Genomic DNA, 19,639 nt, shown 5'->3' with positions numbered 1-19,639 from the left:
ACGAGATATCTAGCAATCTTTAAATGACAGTTTAACAAAAAATTAAACAAGTGACTGTCTTTGATGTTTTAATGTAGTGGTATAGCATAGAATAACGGAATATTTATTATCCAATGAATACTTAATCTTTCTCATAAGGTTGAGATCAGTAATTCAAGTAACATGTAATTCGTTTAGATACAGAACAACCGTCACAAATTTAAATACAACACCAACAAGTAACTTACTTGGCAAGATACTAACCTCAAACTGTAGTCACATTATTATTATTATTATTATTGAAACCGTTATTGATCGATGATTTGAAAGAAGTACATTATAACTCCATGGGAACAATTATAATTATAATCGGCGCTATTTTAAGGGTTATTATTCTTAGCTTTACATATAGTTACATCAAACAATACAAGTGGCAGAGAGACAAAACTGTCTCAACTGCACATGCATGATAAGTAGGATCAAATAAATATTATTTAATAAATCCATACTGAGGACCCTCTTCAATTTCCTTGAGTATCGCAAGGCCTGAATTATGAATTTTTAATTGGTCGATATTTTTCATGACCTAAAAAGGTTATACGGAAGGTATCTGGGGTATTTCTATGGTAATTTATGCCAGTGAGACATCCAATCAATATCAGAGGCGTCACCATATGCCTCGTAGTATCAGTTTCTGGTTAGCAGTATTTGCAACATTACGAAATACATAATGTACTCAGTTAAGATATTGTTAACATATAGTGTTTAAAAAAAACACTATGTTTAATTTAACAATCAAGAATTACTTGTCTATCGCTGTCATAAGGTTTTATTTTTATTTAATGTTCTCAGTCAATCGCAATCTGTGGGAACACCAAATGCAAAAGAATGAAAAATATTGATATTACGAGATTTTTTATGATAAAAATTAACTCGACATTCAATCTCTCTTTATAATTTTATTATACAAGATGTGCTTAATTAAAGAGGTACAAATGCTACCTTGATAATCTTGAGTCCAAAGTATGATAATTAGGCCAAATATATCTTGTTCAATTTTTTAATTAGCAAGTTACAGGGTGTTTCAGTTATGAAGAAAATTATAAATACAAGATATTTATCTTGAAAGATGTTTGACGCAGAATAATGAAACTTGAGATAATCAACTAATAAAAGTAAAAATTTACAGAATTTGTGTACAATTATATCAACCAGTGGGGGAAGTACTGGAAGATACCGTCATTAAGAACCACAGAATTTCGATATTTTTGAATATTTTGAAAATTCGATAACTTTATTTGAATTGTAATGGTACTCGTATATTAAAGATATTAGTATTCCATTTTATTCCGGAAACAAATAATTTTAGTTATTTTTTAGTATAAAATAAACTTGTTACACTTGAATAATTAAAAAATAATGATAAAACTGATTTTATAAAAAAATGTATGGAAATTTTACGAATACCTTTTTAAATACAATAAATGTAGGTATTAATTAAATATTGTTGCTTTTGATGAACCAAGTTGTTAAAATGTTGGTGCTTATTTTTGGAACACCATGTATATTAAAAAGTTACCTCTGCGTAAAAAATAAATATCCTACCTACCCATTACAATAATACGACGCCTCTGATTTATAGCTTGAAAAGTATATACGGAAGGTTCAATTAATTCTAGAGTAGATCGAGGAGCAACACCGTTACGAGTATATTTGAATTAGGGTTCGTTTCACAGACAACTTCGATCCTATCTAAATTACCAAACAAGCACCCTCCACGCTGCTAATCTGTAGTTACACTGCCGTCAGACACTTCCTTACTATCACGAAACGTCAATAATTGTTTCCCCAGCGATATTTTATTTGCTGGTTTACAAGGAGAAACTTTGCATAATTAGTCACTTGGCATTTTAGAGTTTAAAGACATCGATTTAGTTACATACTGAATCTACATACATGCTCTAGTTAATTATTATTATTATAAATTATTTACTATTGCTTCATTTTATATTTCTCTATAACTATTTCAAATTGCTATTTTATTTATTTTTTACCAAGAATTTGTATATTTATTTATAATTTTTTTCTTTTAGCTGTTGTAAATGTATAAACTAAACGATTTTTTACGTTACTTAGCTATTGCAGAAGTTTCTCTCAGAGGAAGTTATAAAATACTCTTTGAATCCAAATATATGCTTTACTTAAACAAAAAAAAAACGAGTGCCGATTTACACTCAATGCTACTAACTACTATAAAAACTTGTGCCATACACTCGACGAACAAAGGCACAAACGACAATGAAATGTACGGCCAAGCATTAGGGTGCCTTTAGATACTTATCGAATAAATTGATCGATGCGAAGCTTCAGAATGACGCAGATAGTGGGATTACTGAAATGTGAAGTAGTTGATGCTTCGCCACAGTAAAAATAGTATCTATTAAATACCTCGACTGTTTTAGATATGCGCCTGTACCATTTTAGTTTTTGAAATGAGTATTTACTGATCGCCCGAGACGATTAACGACGGAACACTTATTTTTACAATCGCTATCCTTATGAATAACAAATTATTATTATGTTAACTTATGTACTATACCTATATATTTTATGGTAAGTTCCATGTGAAGCGTTTATTGTAGAAAAATAGACACTGCCCCATTTTGTTTCATACTATTATTCATACAAAATGTTTATGATTTTGTTATTTATTTTAGAACACCCTACATTTTTTTTTCAGTAATACCTGCTTAAGTCCAATTTAAAGAGGTCTATTTTGCAAACAATTGTTTTTTGAGCGATAGTGTTTATCGCTACTTCAACAGAAATATACATTTTCAAAAATGTACCGTTCTATTCATAAGTGTCAAACACTAAATACATTTTAGAGTAGCGGAACTGATCCTGTTATTTTTAGAAATGATACCAATAACTGCTTTTCCTATAGCAGAATTATACAGGAATCCAAATTTTATTTACGTAGATGATCATCTCGCTGAAATCGTAATTAATTTTTATAATTAATAATTATAATAAATTAATCATATTCAATGAATTATATATATGGGAAATGCTTTTAAAAATGAGGAATTTATTCATATCTTCAACTACTATAAAATATTGATTAGCCAGAACAAGCTATCAGAGAAGAATGGCATCAGTTACCACAACATGTAATTGACAGTATCTGTAATATGAGTTAGTGTTACGAGGCGGTAACTATTGTTGTCTACAATTAGTAATATAGGTATTAATACAAAGTCTATTATTTGTCATTTGTTTTAGTTTATTCTTAGGTAAAAAATGTTTTAATACAACATAACTTTTTAATTACAGCTTTATCTTTCTTAATAATAGAAATATAACCATTATACACAAAACAATTTGTTAACGAAATAGTCAACTGCATATTTAATGCAAGCAGGGATAGTGATTATTTTAGAAAAAATATAGTGTTTATAAATAGACGAAAAAATGTGTATTTTTTTAATATACAGGGTGGCCAAATGAAAATGAAACAGAGCCATTTTCAGGAACTGCGTCAAGATTGTAAAAAAACGTTCAGACCCGTCGATTTTAGATTAAAGGGGGGACATTCTTTGCTGGTATTTTTGACTCCGCCACTTTCACCCCCAAGTGAAAGTGGCGGAGTCAAAAATACCAGCAAAGAATGTCCCCCTTTAATCTAAAATCGACGGGTCTGAGAGTTTTTCTACAATCTTGACGCAGTTTCTGAAAATGGCTCTGTTTCGTTTTCATTTGGCCATCCTGTATATTAAATGAGTATACATTTTTGAGGTATATGCATTTGATGCTGCAATCAATACGAGAAAGAGAGAATGACATATCTATACTAATATTATACTTACTTTACTTACTAACACTAATATACTAATTACTAATTACTAATTACTAATATTACTAATAATATTATAAAGCGGAAAGATTTGTATTTTTGTATGTATGTTACGAATAAACTCAAAAACTACTGGACGGATTTCGATAATTCTTTCACCATTAGAATGCTACATTATCCCTGAGTAACATAGGCTATATTTTTTATATCCCAAAATGTTTAAAATCAATATCCTCCCGTGCGAAGCCGGGACTGGCAGCTAGTATTGGATAATTTAGATTATTATACACACTTTTCAACTTGTCCACCTCGACTAATCTAAAACAATTTTCTAAAGCTACTTGTTAAGAAGATATTCTGGAAAATATAGTTTCCATTTATGCTCTTCCTTCAAAATTATTTTGAAAAATACTCTTTCCAACATTTTTAAAACATAGTAGTAAAAAAAATAAAACTGGCAATATGTCGCACGTTGGATTTTGAATTTCAATTATTAAACATCTGCTTACGCACACATTTACGTGTAATTCGAGTAGCAAACTGCCTTCTTATTATGAAGAAGAATTACGTGCAACCCAGCGATTTCCTATTGTATAAACGATATTAACGATGGCTTGGCACGCGTATCTTCAAAGCAGACATACCATAAGGGGCTGTTCTCGCCTCTTCCGGACTCCTGACAGTCCTATTTCCGGAGCAGTTCTTATCCTGTCTGTCTGTTCGCCTTCCATCCTTCATCCTTCCCCAGACATCCTTCACGACTTGATTGAATCGCGTTCGAATTCTGACTGCTGGCAGCAGTGAATTTTTCAATTTGACAAATTATATTTCGCGATTAAACGACGAAAAATTTAACAATCCGTTTTTTCCAAAGCCCTGTTGTTTTCAATATAGTGAGTCTAAGTGTAGTCTCACAAGAAAGACATACATACACAAATAGATAGAAAGTTTATACCTACGAGGTATCTCAAAAGTTTAGATCATTTTTGGGATCAAATCAAAAGACAATTTTTCATATTACTCTAAAACTGTTTAGCCAGATACTTCTTCCTTAGTACAGATTTTCACTTATTTAAATGTCTAAAAAATGGCATAGAGGATGTTATTTTTTTCCAGCACAGCAATTCTTTGCTGACGCTATAATTTTCTTATATTTACTCCTTTGATAATGTAGGAAGCCCAAAGAAATTATACAATGTGTGTTATTTTCTTACATATTCAGGAAGCATACTGCACTCAAATAAACAACATGTAAAATAAAAAAATAATAATAATAACAAATGTCTTTATTCACATTATTTGTACAACAGACAAAAATTAATTAAATAATGGCGACGTTCGATTCCTCGCTCGTCCACGCAACCACACAAAGAAAAGAAAAATAATTATAAAAATTTACAAAGAATATTAGAAATATTTATTTATTTTTTATTTATTTAGTTGGAAACAACTGCCAAGACAGGACGGAGCCCAATTATAAGGCAGGTATAATACAGATTAAAAAAACAGATAACATTTGCATTAACATAATCAAAACACAAATAGAAAATACACACTATATATAAATACATAAAAATAGATAAAAATAGCGACTTAACTTCTATTGAGGATACATCTTTTAATACTGGGGGCATTACAACAAAAAATATCAAGATGATCCTGATAACGATGATAATTTGTGCACATAACATATATTGGAGAAAATTGAAGAATATTTGTTCGTGGTGTTTTTAAATAAAATAAATAAATGTAGCGAGTTCTGCATCCCAAAATATTAAAATTCAAATACTCTAGTAATTCCCTACAATCAATCATCCCATTTACAATCTTAAACAAAAATAAAATAGAAAAATTGAGCCTTCTTTGAGTTAAGTCATTAAGTTGAAACCTGGTTAATAGTTCGGATTGAGGGATTCCGCGAGGTGGATAGGTATTATCAGATTTGAAACTTAGGTATTTAAGAAATTGCCTCTGAATCTTTTCTAGACTGTTTTTATGAACTTCATAGCCTGGATTCCATACGAGATTAGCATATTCAAGTTTAGAACGAACCAGTGAATAATAAAGCAGTTTAATAGTGTTCACCGAAAACTGTTTAGAGTTGCGAATGATAAATCCAAGAGATTTATAGGCACTTTTGGTAATGACATTAATATGAATAGCAAAAGTTAGCCTGGAGTCGAACAAAACACCTAAATCTTTAAATTGGTCACATTTTGTTAAACATACAGTATCAATGTGATATGCATACTAATAGAATTAAAATTGGTCTTTCTAGAAAATGACATACAAAAACATTTCTTGATATTAAGTGGCAGGGAGTTAGTGTCACACCAAGAGTTAACCGCTGATAGATCAGATTGCAGTTTCAAACAGTCCTCGACGTTTTCGATAATCCTGAACAATTTTAGATCATCTGCATACAATAATGTATTACTGTCAATATTTATATTAATATCGTTTATGAATAAATTAAACAAAAGTGGTCCTAAAACCGAACCTTGAGGGACATCTGACGTTGCATGTATATTAATAGACTTGAAACCACGGTACTGAACATGTAATATTCTATGAGACAAATAGAACTGTAGAAAATGAGTAAAATTTAGTGTTAAGCCATAAGAAAAAATATAAAAATAATATTTCATCAAATTTATAATATAATTTTTTATTGACTCTTTGTGTGCTATAGATTATAATAAGATGATAAAACAGGCAAAAATAGTATGATAAACCATAAAAAAGAGAGAAAATTTAAAAAACTGGACAGAGGGATAGAAGCAATTAATTAAAAGACACAAATTATATTATATATGTGCACGCCTATAAATCTCTTCGTGATACGAGGAGCTGCTTCATCTGCCTACGGAACAGCAAAACACTTGGTGCTCCTTTTATATTGTTAGGGATTTTGTTAAATATCTTCGCAGCGTTATACGAAAAAGAACCTTGAAATTGAGCAGATTTGTGTTCTGGTTCTGGAACCAAGTACAGGTGTCGGTATAGGGTGGAACGGTTGTGTACTAACAAGAGATTTAAATGTTTCTGTTTTATAAACTACGCAAGACAAATGTAGGTCATACCTTTCTTTTAAATATAACCATCTGGATTCCAAAAACTTCTGAGTTATATGATCAGATTTTCTTAAGTCAAAGCAATATCTGATGCAACTGTTCTGTATTTTCTGCAGGGTATATTTATCTGATTCTAATAGACAAGACCCAAAAACACTATCACATTAATGTAGTAGAGATAAAATTAGCGAATGACATAACTTTAGTTTCACATCAGTACTGAGTGAATCTATGAATATTAGCAGTTTTAATTTTCCGTACGATTTTTGTACTAAATAGTTTACATGCTTTTGAAATCTTAAATTAACATCCAAATATACTCCAAGGTTTTTGCATTCTTCTTTGGGCTTTATTACTTCACCATTAACAGAAATTCGAAAATCAGGAAGCAGGGTTACTAGTTCCCTATTTTTTCCGAATACTAGCAATTCCGTTTTGGCTTCGTTCAAAATAAGTTTATGAGCAGTACATAGTCGTGAAAATTTACGGAAGTATAAATTTATTTCATCAATGGCTATATTAATATTACTAATATGGAAATGAATAATATACCTGTGTATCATCAGCATACTGGTGAATTTTGCAACTAAATAGGTATGTAGAAAAGTCTGCAGTGTAGACTGAAAATAATAAAGGGCCCAATGCACTACCCTGAGGAACTCCTTTACCCTGAAATCTGCAGATTTACCACCACCAAAATTTCTAGCTAAAACAGTGTTAGAGTAGATAATAAACATTTTTGTTCCTTGCCATCATACAGAGAATATGAAAAAAAGAAATATATATTATATTTTTTCCCAGTGTAAAAAATAGTAAAAATTGAAAAATTTAACCACATTCAAAATTAAAATCAGATTTGCAAATTTCTCAGATATGTTTTGCTATAAATCTAAATGAGTATAAAGATAATATTTTAATAAAATTTATGTTTGAAATCGGAATGCCCCCCTCAAATTAGTAGAGCTCAAACACAAATTAGTAGAAGATAAATGTAATATTTCATTTAAAATTAACAAAAAGAGATCAATTTTAAATTTTTCATGAGTAAAAAAAATAGATTTAAAGAGCTTTTTAACTAAATTTCAGCATAACAGCTAATTAAAAACAGAACTGTCTTAATTTTGCGAATTACTTAAAGAATTCTAAGTATACGTGGTCTGCTCAGAAAATAAACGAACTTTTTGTATTTCCCGCTAATAGAGATATTTAGTGATACGTGGTTGGTAGTATTGTGTTGCGCATAACCTCCTCTGTAACTACATATGCTTGGATTGTTGATATCTCATTTAGTTTTCGTGATATTGCAATTTGAGTGTAACGGGTTTAAGTGTCAGTGATGATTTTTGAAATGTGCGATTTTCTGAACCAACGAAGCAACATAAAATTGTGTGGAAATGGAAACGTTTTAACTTTTGAAACAAGCTTACGGAGATGATGCTCTGGATCGTACGCAATATTACGAATGGCTTTCATGATTTAAAAGTGATCTCGTCAGTCAAGATGATCCTCGACGAGGAAGGTTTTCGACTTCAACAGATGACTCCCACCTTCAAAAAGTAAAAAATATGGTGCATATTGCAGGAAAATTTGGTTCCCGGTTGATGACCGAACAACAGAAAGAATATCGTTTAGACCTTTGTCGGACTCCTTGAACAATTCGATGACAATGTTGCACATTCATTTAAAGGTCCATAATATAGCTATGACATTGAAACAAAAGTTCAATCATCACAATGGATTGGCAAAGGATTTCCACGTCCCAACGTCAGTCTCGATCCAATGTCAAAGTGTTGCTAACTGCATTTTTAGACTAATGGAATTGTGTATTTTGGATTCTTGCTTCAAGGTGAAATAGTGAACCGTGTGTACTATTAAGGCGTTTTATAATGTTTACGTGAAAAAAAGTCGCAAAACAACTTATGGTACTCTTAATAAAGTATAACTATTTTCCGAACAGCTTCGTACATTTGAGACTTCTGAACCTTCTAATTCTGGAGCAAAATGCTTTTGGTCATCTATTTCCCGAATATATTCAAAATTTTTATTAACTTCCATTAGCGCATGAATTTTTAATAAAATGATTTATAAAGGTTATTTTTTTAATACAAATACATATTATTAATATTGATATCGATAAACCTAGCCCCTTGAACGGGATTTTACAAATGTTCAAGTTTTAGAAATTTTCCCGTTTTTTCCAAATTATCGATGAAACAATCCATTTTTTTATTGTCAACATTTATGGTGAAATTAGAACAGCCTGTAAGCAACTTAGTAATTTATAGATACTATGAAAGCATGATTAGTGTCGCATTAGAAGAAACGAAGATTGTAGCAAATGGTGTTGTGAGAAACAACGGCTTTGTGGATTACAGCTTCGTCCAGAGTTGATATATATTCGCAATATCTATCCAATTTTGTAGTAGTAGATACTGAATATCAATAGCCCTTTTCTTTTATTCGTGATTTCGGAATCATAACGTGTTACGATCCGATGGAAACCAATCAGGTTGCTAGATTCTGAAATCATGAATAAAAGAAAAAAGCTAATGACATCCTTGTAGGTTATATCCCACTCGCAATCAAAACATGTCTGTATATAAGACATCCAAAATGCTAAATCAATTTCTGCAAGTATTCGAACCATGATTTTTTGCTTACGGTCATGCTCCAGAAACCGTTCACATACTTACGGAAGAAATTTAACGTTATAAACAATTTTTCATGGAGGATATGATTCTGGCAGCACCCAATTTAGGCACGACCCCGCGGTAATTTTGAGAATGGGGCACGTGGCGGAGGCATTACGGGACCGAGCTCGGTTCCCGCCGTTTCACACAGGACGCCAAATTGTTTGATGGGCATTAGGACGCCGTACGACGATACACCCTATGTCTGACACCCACTAAATTGAGCTGTTATATATTTCGTCAGGGATATTAAAGAAACGGTATTTTGCAATCGTTTACAAAAAATCTGCTATTTGCACGCTGATATACATGGTGTCCCATTAATATTGCGAAAAAATTCATTCAAAATTTCGTTGACCAAAAATAAGAAAGAAAGTGTTGAAATTTAGAAAATTTAGGGTATTTCTGCTCATAGAGGCGTCTGGCGGCTGATGCATCACCGTTAGCAAGGCCATAAAGAAAATGCATATCGCACATTTCACTATTTATGTAATTCATTTTGACAAGCAGGAATTGACAACTATACAGTTCAAGTACTTATTAAAATCACACACTTAAGCTATTAGAAAAACATATGACACCTAAGAAAAAGCAGTGACGTCTCATATGTTTATTTATTAATATCCACAGGAGTGAGTCCCCGGACGTCGCTGGAATAGATAAAGTAAATCAGATTACGTCAGAAGACGTCTACCGTTTTTATAAACAAACATACCAAATTTCAATAAACAGGAATTAGGGTTCGCCAGATATAGAAACCTTGTATTTTCTCTAAATTTCAACACCCTGTATCTCCGAAACGAAGCATTTTCGGACATAGAAACTTTATTTCTTATTTTTGGTCAAGGAAACTCCCTCTGAATTTTTTCGCAATATTAATGGGACACCCTGTATTTTGTTTATATCTCAAAATGTGAAATAGTCTAAGAGAAAAAGTCCTATGAAAGAATGTACAGAAATCCTTTAATATCCAGATATATTTTCAAACATTTCTCTGGAGATGTTCGACATAGAGCGATGAAACTTGAGATAATAGTTTATGAAATTAAATGTCCAGTGAATTTTTAAATAAATACGTTTACCACTAATGGACATACCGAGAGTTATTATTACTAAAAACCCGAGAAATTCGATATTTTTTCAATATTTTGTGATAATTCTTAGTACTATTTCTAAGAAAAGGGATGGCTCAAATTTTATTCGAAACACAATTCGTTTTAGAGATATATAATTTTCCTAACTTCTACGCCAATGGTTCTACATATGATCACATTGTACTTAAAGCACTACCTTTAGAAAAGAAAGTGCAACGGGAAATAGGAGTTATTTTCTATTTACTAAAATGCTTAATAAGATAAATGAAATAGTAACTAGTAAATAGTTCGATGTTCAAATAAAATAGAACCGATTTTTTCTTGTTATTGATTTTTAAAAATTATAACGTAGAATTTCTGAGGCACTTAGTGAGGGTATCTTTGCCAGTAGCAGAAAATTTCACAACCGAATTCAATTTTACTTTTAATTAGATAAGCTCAGGTTTTACTACTTTACATCAAACCTTTTTTTAGAGATATAGAAAATGTAATTTTTTTCAGGTCCCCTAATACTGTACCACAAAAATAATTCCATTCTGTATGTTTCTTCATATTATTTATTTTGACCACTTTGACAATTCAAATTTTAATTTGAAATAAAGGCCAGTTTTTTTCATGGAACTACTATCAAAGGACCTTATCTCAGTAAGCGTTGACTTTCGAATAGAAGTAAGCTGATCAAATAGTCAAATAATGAAGAATAAATGCACTAAAAAGAAAAAATACCTCAATCAAGGACTTCAGAAAATCTATAATGTTGTGTAAACCTCAAACCCGTAAAAGGGTTGAACACGGCTGCTCTATAGCAGTGTCATCAGCAAAAGTATGATAAATAGACACGTACTATACAGGGTGTTTCTTAATAACGTGCTAATATTTAAGGAGGTTATTCTTGGGTCCATTTAAAGAAAAAAACTTCATATGAACATCTGTCCTAAAAGTCTTAACTTTTGAACTACAGGGTGCTAAAGTTTTATAAAAAACATTTTTTTATGATAATCTTGGATATATTTTTTCAAATTTGGTACACGCCTTCTATTCATCGAGATGCATTTTCTGATGTACAAACAATTTTATTATTTTTGCCAGTGGCGTCTGGACAGGTTTTGTATTGAATATTTTTGAAGAAAAATATGTTACGCCACTGCTTTTTCTTAAAGTAAAAATCATTTTTGATTTTGATTCATCATTCCTCTCTGAGCAAATGTGGTGTCTCGATTTTTTTTCGTTTTCGTTTTTCGCATAAAAAAATAAAATTCATTCATTTATACGCTGTTATGAAATTAGGTAGGTACTAATAAGAATTAACCAAATTCGAAAAAATATCTAGAGTAATACCAAAGTTATCATAAAAAAATGTTTTTCAATAAAAATTTAGCACCCTGTAGTTCAAAAGTTAAGACTTTTAGGACATATGTTTATATGAAGTTTTTTTCTTAAAATGGACCCAAGAATAACCTCCTTAAATATTAACACGTTATTAAGAAACACCCTTTATGTAATCAGTATGTTCATGTTTTTAGGCGATGTAAAAGCTTGTCCCGAGGTTTATTCCTAATTGGAATTTTTATTTTAAGGGGTAAGTCAAGGAAATTATTTTTAATTACTTTTTTGGAATTAAAATATCTAAAAAGGGTAATGAATTATAGCTCTCTATTTCCAAAGTAACTTTAGTTGTTGGTTCCTTGTTATTAATATTATCTAGTAAAATATTTAATTCCTCAATATTTGTGGTATTCCTCACTCCAACAAAAATTTTTAAATCTTCGAAAATAACTTTAATCAAAACTTTTTTGTAAAAACTGCTAAGAAATAATGTAATTTTTTTAAATTTTTCTCATAAAAGAAACTATATATCATAATACTCGTGCGGTATTGACTATTTTATTTTTCCCAGTACCTTTTTCTTATTGCGATAAATCTGCGTAAATATTGAATTTACCAGATTTCCTAGTATCTTGTCATAAGTTTATCTTTTCTGAGAACATCATAACTAGTAACACTTAGTAATATTTTTTTCTACTTTTGCAAATATACTTGTTAGATTACTATTAGATATACGTTTCTCGTGAGAAATCGTTCGTTCTTCCTTTATTTTGTAGCTTTTATAAATCAATTCCGTTATAATTATTTTTAAAAAACATAGGTATATTTTTTACTAGTTATAGCATTTTTTACTATATTTTAAAGATTTTAATATTTTTTTGTACTCTTGAAAATATACGTCTAAAAATACTTGTCAGATTATATTGATATATCTACATTTCTCGTGAGAATAATAATAATTTATCATTGCTGTTGTAATAATTCTTTTTATAAAACATATATTAACAAATAACCACACAAAATAGAAACGATATGTCTAAATATAGAGCCTTCATAAATGATTGCAAGCCAGGTGACTAGTAATTTTGTTTGGACAGTAAATTTATTTCCTTCACGTTGGCAACTAAATTTTGATAAAATTAAAACAGTAAGATCAAGATTACATTAACACAACATTCTGTTTCAGCGGTTGTGACTGGTGTAATTTTTCACGAGATTATAGTCCAATCACCGATTGCATTTTCTCGAGCATTGTCATTGTTCATTGTAAACGATCATTAATAGTGTGACCAATCGTGCAATGTTGGGTTGCCTAAGCTTGGCGTCACGTGGCTTGTAATCATTTATGAATGCTTTCTTTAATTAGTAGAAAAAACACACATACCTGATATATTGAAACTATTAAGTCACGTAATCGTTCAAAAAAAAAACATTTGTATTTGATAAAAGTACAATCAACTTTGACAAAGACCAACACGTACAAACAGCTACTATAGGGAGATATTTTTCTTTCCACATTTTACTTAGGATTGTCTCTTCAGGTGGTCGCTTTTCGTATGTAATAAATATTAATAGAATAAAATCATATATGGACATCAATGTTTTAGAAAAAATTATATTTTGAATATACATATTTTATATTTTAAAGATATTAGGCTAATTCAAACAAATTCAATTTTTTTTTAAAGTTCTTATCAAATAATGTCATGATTCTTCTGTTATGTTTCTTCGAAAAACATTATTTGACTTTATCGATAAGATTTTTTGGAAACGAATTTTTTAAAATAGCTCAATTACATGGTGTTTGGTAAGTCGATACATTCCTTGCAGGAGATTATTGTACAAGTGATTTGTGATATATTTCCTTAATATACATACCATATTCCGAAAAGGCTTAGTTTCCGATCTACAGGATGTTAAAATTTTAATAAAAAAATGCAAATTTATGAATATTGCGGAAACCGTTCAGAATATTTTAATGAAATTTTACAGGTTTTGACAGTTAACAACAATACATGTTTTACGATAAAAATATTGTTTTTAGTTACACCAGCGGCGTGCGCACAGGCACGTCTCTGGATATTTTTAAAGAAAAAAATTATACGCCACTGATTTTTCTTAAAATAAACATTATTTTTGAATTCCTTGCTCAATTTGGAAGAGAAAAGGTATCTTGACTGTTTCTCTTATGACGCACCGTTTTCGAGTAAAAAAATTGAAATCGATTTATTGCATGGCGTAATACGGTTTCAATATTAATTTGAAAAATAGCAGAAATTATGCACTTAGTTTTTTTTGTACCAATTTTATTGCAACACGTTATTACTACCTGCAGTTCACATCAGTTTAAAAGTTTCTTCAATTAATTAGAAATTAGATTATGTTATTTGTAATTTAAAATTGGATTAACTAATCTTTAGTATTAAATGAGCACAAAATTCGTTAGGAAATGAAAAAACTAATAATATTTTTAATTAGTATATTATTACCTTTTCCTAATTAGTAATTACTTGCTCAAAATGAAGTCCCCTTATAATGCACGCACGTGCCCGCAAAAACGAGTGCGCAGCCAACTTGCTAATTTTTGTTTAGGTTAATGAATAATGAATCTAAAAGCTGATAAAATTTTTTTAGAGTGATGTTGTTAACTGCGAGGAGTAATAACTTTTTGTAATAAAATAAATAATAATAAAAGAGTCGAGATCCTTTTCTCTTTCAAATTGAAAAATAATTTTTATTTTAAGAAAAATCAGTGGCGTGTAATTTTTTTCTTTAAAAATATCTAAAGACATGCATGTGAGCACGCCACTGATGAAACTGAAAACAATATTTTTATCATAAAACATATATTGTTGTTAACTGTCAACGCTTGTAAAATTTAATTAAAATATTCTGAGCGGTTTCCGCAATATTTATAAATTTGTATTTTTTATTAAAACTTTAACCTGTACCCTGTAGATCGGAAACTAAGCCTTTTCGGAATATGGTATATTAAGGAAATATATCACATATCACTTGTACTATAACCACATATTACTACAACCTCCTGTAAGGAATGCATCAACTTACCAAACACCCTGTATGTTATAATTCTGTTGTAATTGTTAAAATATGAGGAAGAACCGAACATTTCAATTTATTCTTTTGTATCCAGTGTTTTAGGTTAAAAATGAATTAGGATTAAAAAAAACGGTATGAAATACTACCTGAATCATTCTAACAACAAGATTGTGTTGTTATTATTCCAGTTTCAGGAGGCCATATGTTAAGTTATAAAATTTATTCCCATAAAATAGATAATTCGGGCGGGATGTGAAATAAAAGTTGGAGCAATCTCAAACTTCTAATACACGATAAGATGCGTGGGAAACAAGCTTTATCAGCGACTCCTGTCATGTGCCTTCTGCATCCAAACATGCCAGTCAGTTCGGGAACGACTGTCTCAATGAACTATGAAGTATTACCGTAATAATTCTGATTGTTCTGTAGATCTGTGGACCACCAAATGTTTGTAACTTAAACTATTTTCAGTTCTTCATAAAAAAGGAACTGATTAGTTTCTTCTTTAAATTTATTTAAACATTTTATGTAGGGGACATTTTTTGTCCACATCTGTAGGTAATTAATGAACTTATGAAAAGAAGATCGTTTTTTTAGAATACTATCATTAACCTTTTTCGAGAAACAAAAAAACAAATACTAATTTTTTGTTTAACCGAAAACATAACATATAAACTAATGGAAATACTAATCCTGTAAAACAATTCTTCCTTACATTCTGAATCTGTGAAAAAGCGGTAGTGAGAATTAAAAAAAGAAACAAAAATTTAATGTGCACTGATTTCTGCTAATAGGATAGAGGTATTCCTGCTGATAAACTAAAGCTGTAGCAGCTAATGGAAACATTATGTAATTAATTTGTTTAGTTAGCAGGGTTTGAGTTTATTTCTTAGAAATTTCTGTAGATATTTAAAAGATATATGTTTATCTGTACACCTGCTGCTTCTTTTTACATTAAATTGTCTTATAGATAGCTTGATATAAGTATGTATACCTATGTAATAAAGTGTTTGATTGTAGGTTTTTCATCTACCTATCAAATGTTTTCAACTTTGTAGTTGTTTGTGTATTAAATAATATCTATTAGGTAATAACAAACATAAGTCAAAAGAATCTGTATGTTCTGTCAATATCGGACTTATTTTTTATCGAAAATGTGAAGCAAATGCTTCAAATTATTTGTCAAAATAAATTCTTATCTTAAATTAGCAAGGCATTTGGCAATTTTAATCCTTTGATGTTGTTTTTACTTGCAACATTGAATAACGAATTTGGATTGGACATTTTTCCAGGTGAAGCGAGGGGGTAGGTGGGGGTAACACCCACAAGGATTTATGATAGTGTACACCCATGAAGATATACGAAGATTTTTTGTGTTCTTGAAATGTACCGGGATGAATTTATTTAAAACTTCGAGCACGTACTAGGATTTACAAAAATGTACAGAATTTACTGGAGATGTACCGGGGATGTATTGATGAAGTGCATACACAATTACACATTACGTTAATTTCTTGCCACAGCCCTTAAAGGTGAGTCCCTGAAGTTATTTTCCCAGATATCTTCAAAACTATTCCAGATAAGAAAACGAAGTTTCGAACTGAGTATTACAATAATTATTACATTATATATCTAATAGTAAACAATCGTTTTGTCTCGGGCTGAGGGTATTATGAGTAAATATTGGATAATAATTGACGTATCACATTTTTTTTCAGCGTGAGTCAAAAATATAAAATTTTAGACAATTTTGCGGTAAAAAGATACTAACGATTTCGGTAGGTTGTTTCATTTTCGAGTACATTCGATTTCAAAACTATTAAATGTAATCAAATATATGAACAGCAATTTGTAAACACTCACTATTTAAAACGCCGCATACAATATACTGTAAAAAGAGTCGGTAATCACTTATTTTATATGATGATATAAACACTCTCAAAATTAATGGCCAAAAATAAAATTTATGATAAAAAAAATGTTACAATATACATGTAATTAATACGTTTTTAAAGAATTAAAAAAAAGTTTTATCGGAAATTGACGAATGAAAAACATAATTTAGTTATTGTCGATCAAGTATTGTCCTCGTATTCTCGTTACACTGGTTTTTTAGCTTTCTTCTTCTTTGTAAATAGCTATTTTAGGTTTAGGTTTCTGGAATATTGTTATTTATCCATAACTACCAGATTTTCACACAATATTTCTAAATAATTGATAATTCCGTTTTCCGAAACATAATACAAGGTGCGTTTAAGTAAAGGAATGGTAGATCCTTCACTGTCAAAATTTCATGACATTTGGACTAATACAAGCGGAGTTATCGCGTCTTAAGTGACAGCATGGTTGTGTCATCGGTACAAAAATGGGCAACGTTTCAAGTGATGCACCAAGTTTTTGGCGATGATTGTTTCTCCCGTTACAGAGTTCATGCGTGGTATGCATGGTTTAAAAACGGTCGTGAGGACATAAATGATGAGCAACATGTTGGCCAACTGAAATCCATGGTCACCGCACCATCAAAACTGTGCATCATCAAAGATCAGCCAAAATCTTTATAAAAATTAATGGAATTGGAATTGAACATCGCAATTTATTTCATTTTGGCAGAACATTTGGGCTACTAAAAAATGTATGCACGGTTTGTTCTGCACAGGTTCACTAACGACTAAAAATTGCTCAGAATTTAACATTCGAAGGAAATCAACAAGGAGACCAAAAAGGTTAAAAACTTCCTTTACAACATTGTGACTGGTGATGAAACGTGGTGTTTTCAGTATAATCCAGAAACCAAGCGCTAAAATGTCGTGTGGAAGCTGCCAGACGAGACAGAACTCAAACAATATCGTTTGGAGAAGTTAAAAGTGAAGACAATGTTGATTTGCTCTTACGATTCCAAGGGCTTGTCCACAAAGAGTTCGTTCCACCGGGTCAAACCGTTAATCTACAATTCTTGGCGTTTTAAAACGTTTGGTACATCGCACTCCTCTTATTCGGCCAGAATATCGCACAGAAGGTAGTTGGCGTTTATTGCACGATAATGCGTCATCTCATCGATCGACACTTGTGACTGATTTTGGCACCGTGCGACTGTTACCTCTTCGGAAAAATGCAATTGTTGATAAAGGAAAGCGTTTTGTGGACGTAGAAGCCATCCAAAAGTCTTGTATCGACATTTTGAAGGACATCTCGGACGTCGATCATTCGACATTTAGACCGTGAAAATGACGGAAGAGGACTATTTTGAATGGAATAAATCGGTTTTGCCAAAAAAATGTTTGCTGTTCTTATTTTTAAAAAGCCCTGTTTACTTTGGAACACACCCTGTATTTAAATTCATTTTACTTCAAAATAATGCACCCTATCGAAATGTTACGGGTATGTTTTACTTCAAAATTATTTAAAATTTGTCAATTTTATTTATCAAAGTGGAAATGCCCATAAAATAAAGTTAAGTTGAAATTTTGCCACATTCCTTCCAGTCTGTCAAAAGTTTGAGAGAAAAGATTTGTAACTAAATAAAATAATTCAATTTTTGTATGCTTTTTCTATAAAAATAAAATGTTATATATGTAACGATTATGAATATTCATTAATTCCACAGAGTTTGTTGTTTCTTGTATGATATTTATGTTTTACTTTTTTATTTTCTTCGTACAGCATTTAATTTTTTTATATCATTTTTGTAAGAATTTTAATAAAAGTGCTATTTATACGAGTATGTTTATTATTTATATCCGGAGATATGTTTTCTTAAAAAAAGTAAAATAATAAAAAATGTAATTTGAAACGCCTGTAACTTTTTGAGGAAGCAAAGGTACCAAGGTAATTTGATTTAAATAAGTTTATTTTGATCCGAGGAATCCGTCCGAACACACTAGTTCTGTTTGTTTGTATTTGTTTTGAATTCTTAGCCCCATGCGACAGTCAATCGATAACTGTGTAGATCATTGAATCGCACATCAGGTTATGTCCTTGAAAGTGTCATTTGTTAGCCAGTTCAATACCAAATATTAGCCAGCAGATATATACTTGCCTACTGTTTCAGACTAACACTACCAATAAGATACAAAAGTGCGAAAATTACAATATTTACTTCTCCAAAATATTGTAACAATCAAATGATATAGCGCCACACACAAATACAGGGTGTGAATCAAACTTTAACCACAAATAGAACTCAATAAATAATTCAGAAACCAAGGGTCTGAGTCTCACCGTTTTCACTGTACGGGTTATTCATATAAAATTTTACATCTTGAATCGAATGTTTCGGGTTTTCTTGTAAAGTAAAGTAAAATCATTTCTTGCATATTTTCAGTTATAGCGTTGTGGCGTTTATTTTTATTCCTTATTTTTTAGCATACTAGTATTTCTCCATTTGTTGTAGATATATATGATATATATTTTATAAGGTATGCGTCTTGCGGGGAATCTCTACGTGCGGACTCGCGTCTAGTGCGCATGGCATTCTTCTCACAAGAAAGATAACATTCAACAATACCATTTTTTTCATCAACACTATAAAAATTATACACCATTTTCAAAGGGGTACGGGCA

General features: G+C 30.7%; 1 protein-coding gene across 3 annotated transcripts in view; it reads left to right on the top strand.

Annotated features, from left to right (window-relative positions):
• The window catches only part of LOC108903722 (MDS1 and EVI1 complex locus protein EVI1-like), a 314,040-nt gene that overhangs the window by 94,091 nt on the left and 200,310 nt on the right, over nucleotides 1-19,639 (top strand). The window contains exon 1 of one of the 3 annotated variants that reach the window (XM_018706008.1): nucleotides 16,533-16,611. The exons of the other annotated variants lie outside the window; for them this stretch is intronic. The gene's annotated coding sequence lies outside the window, so the exon portion shown is untranslated. Of the gene's footprint in view, nucleotides 1-16,532; nucleotides 16,612-19,639 lie in introns of those variants that run through there. 3 annotated transcript variants of the gene reach the window in all.

This window comes from Anoplophora glabripennis, unplaced genomic scaffold (assembly GCF_000390285.2).
Source record: "Anoplophora glabripennis isolate ALB-LARVAE unplaced genomic scaffold, Agla_2.0 scaffold63, whole genome shotgun sequence".
NCBI classification, from domain to species: Eukaryota; Metazoa; Arthropoda; class Insecta; order Coleoptera; family Cerambycidae; genus Anoplophora; species Anoplophora glabripennis.
This window is presented reverse-complemented; position numbering and strand designations above follow the sequence as displayed.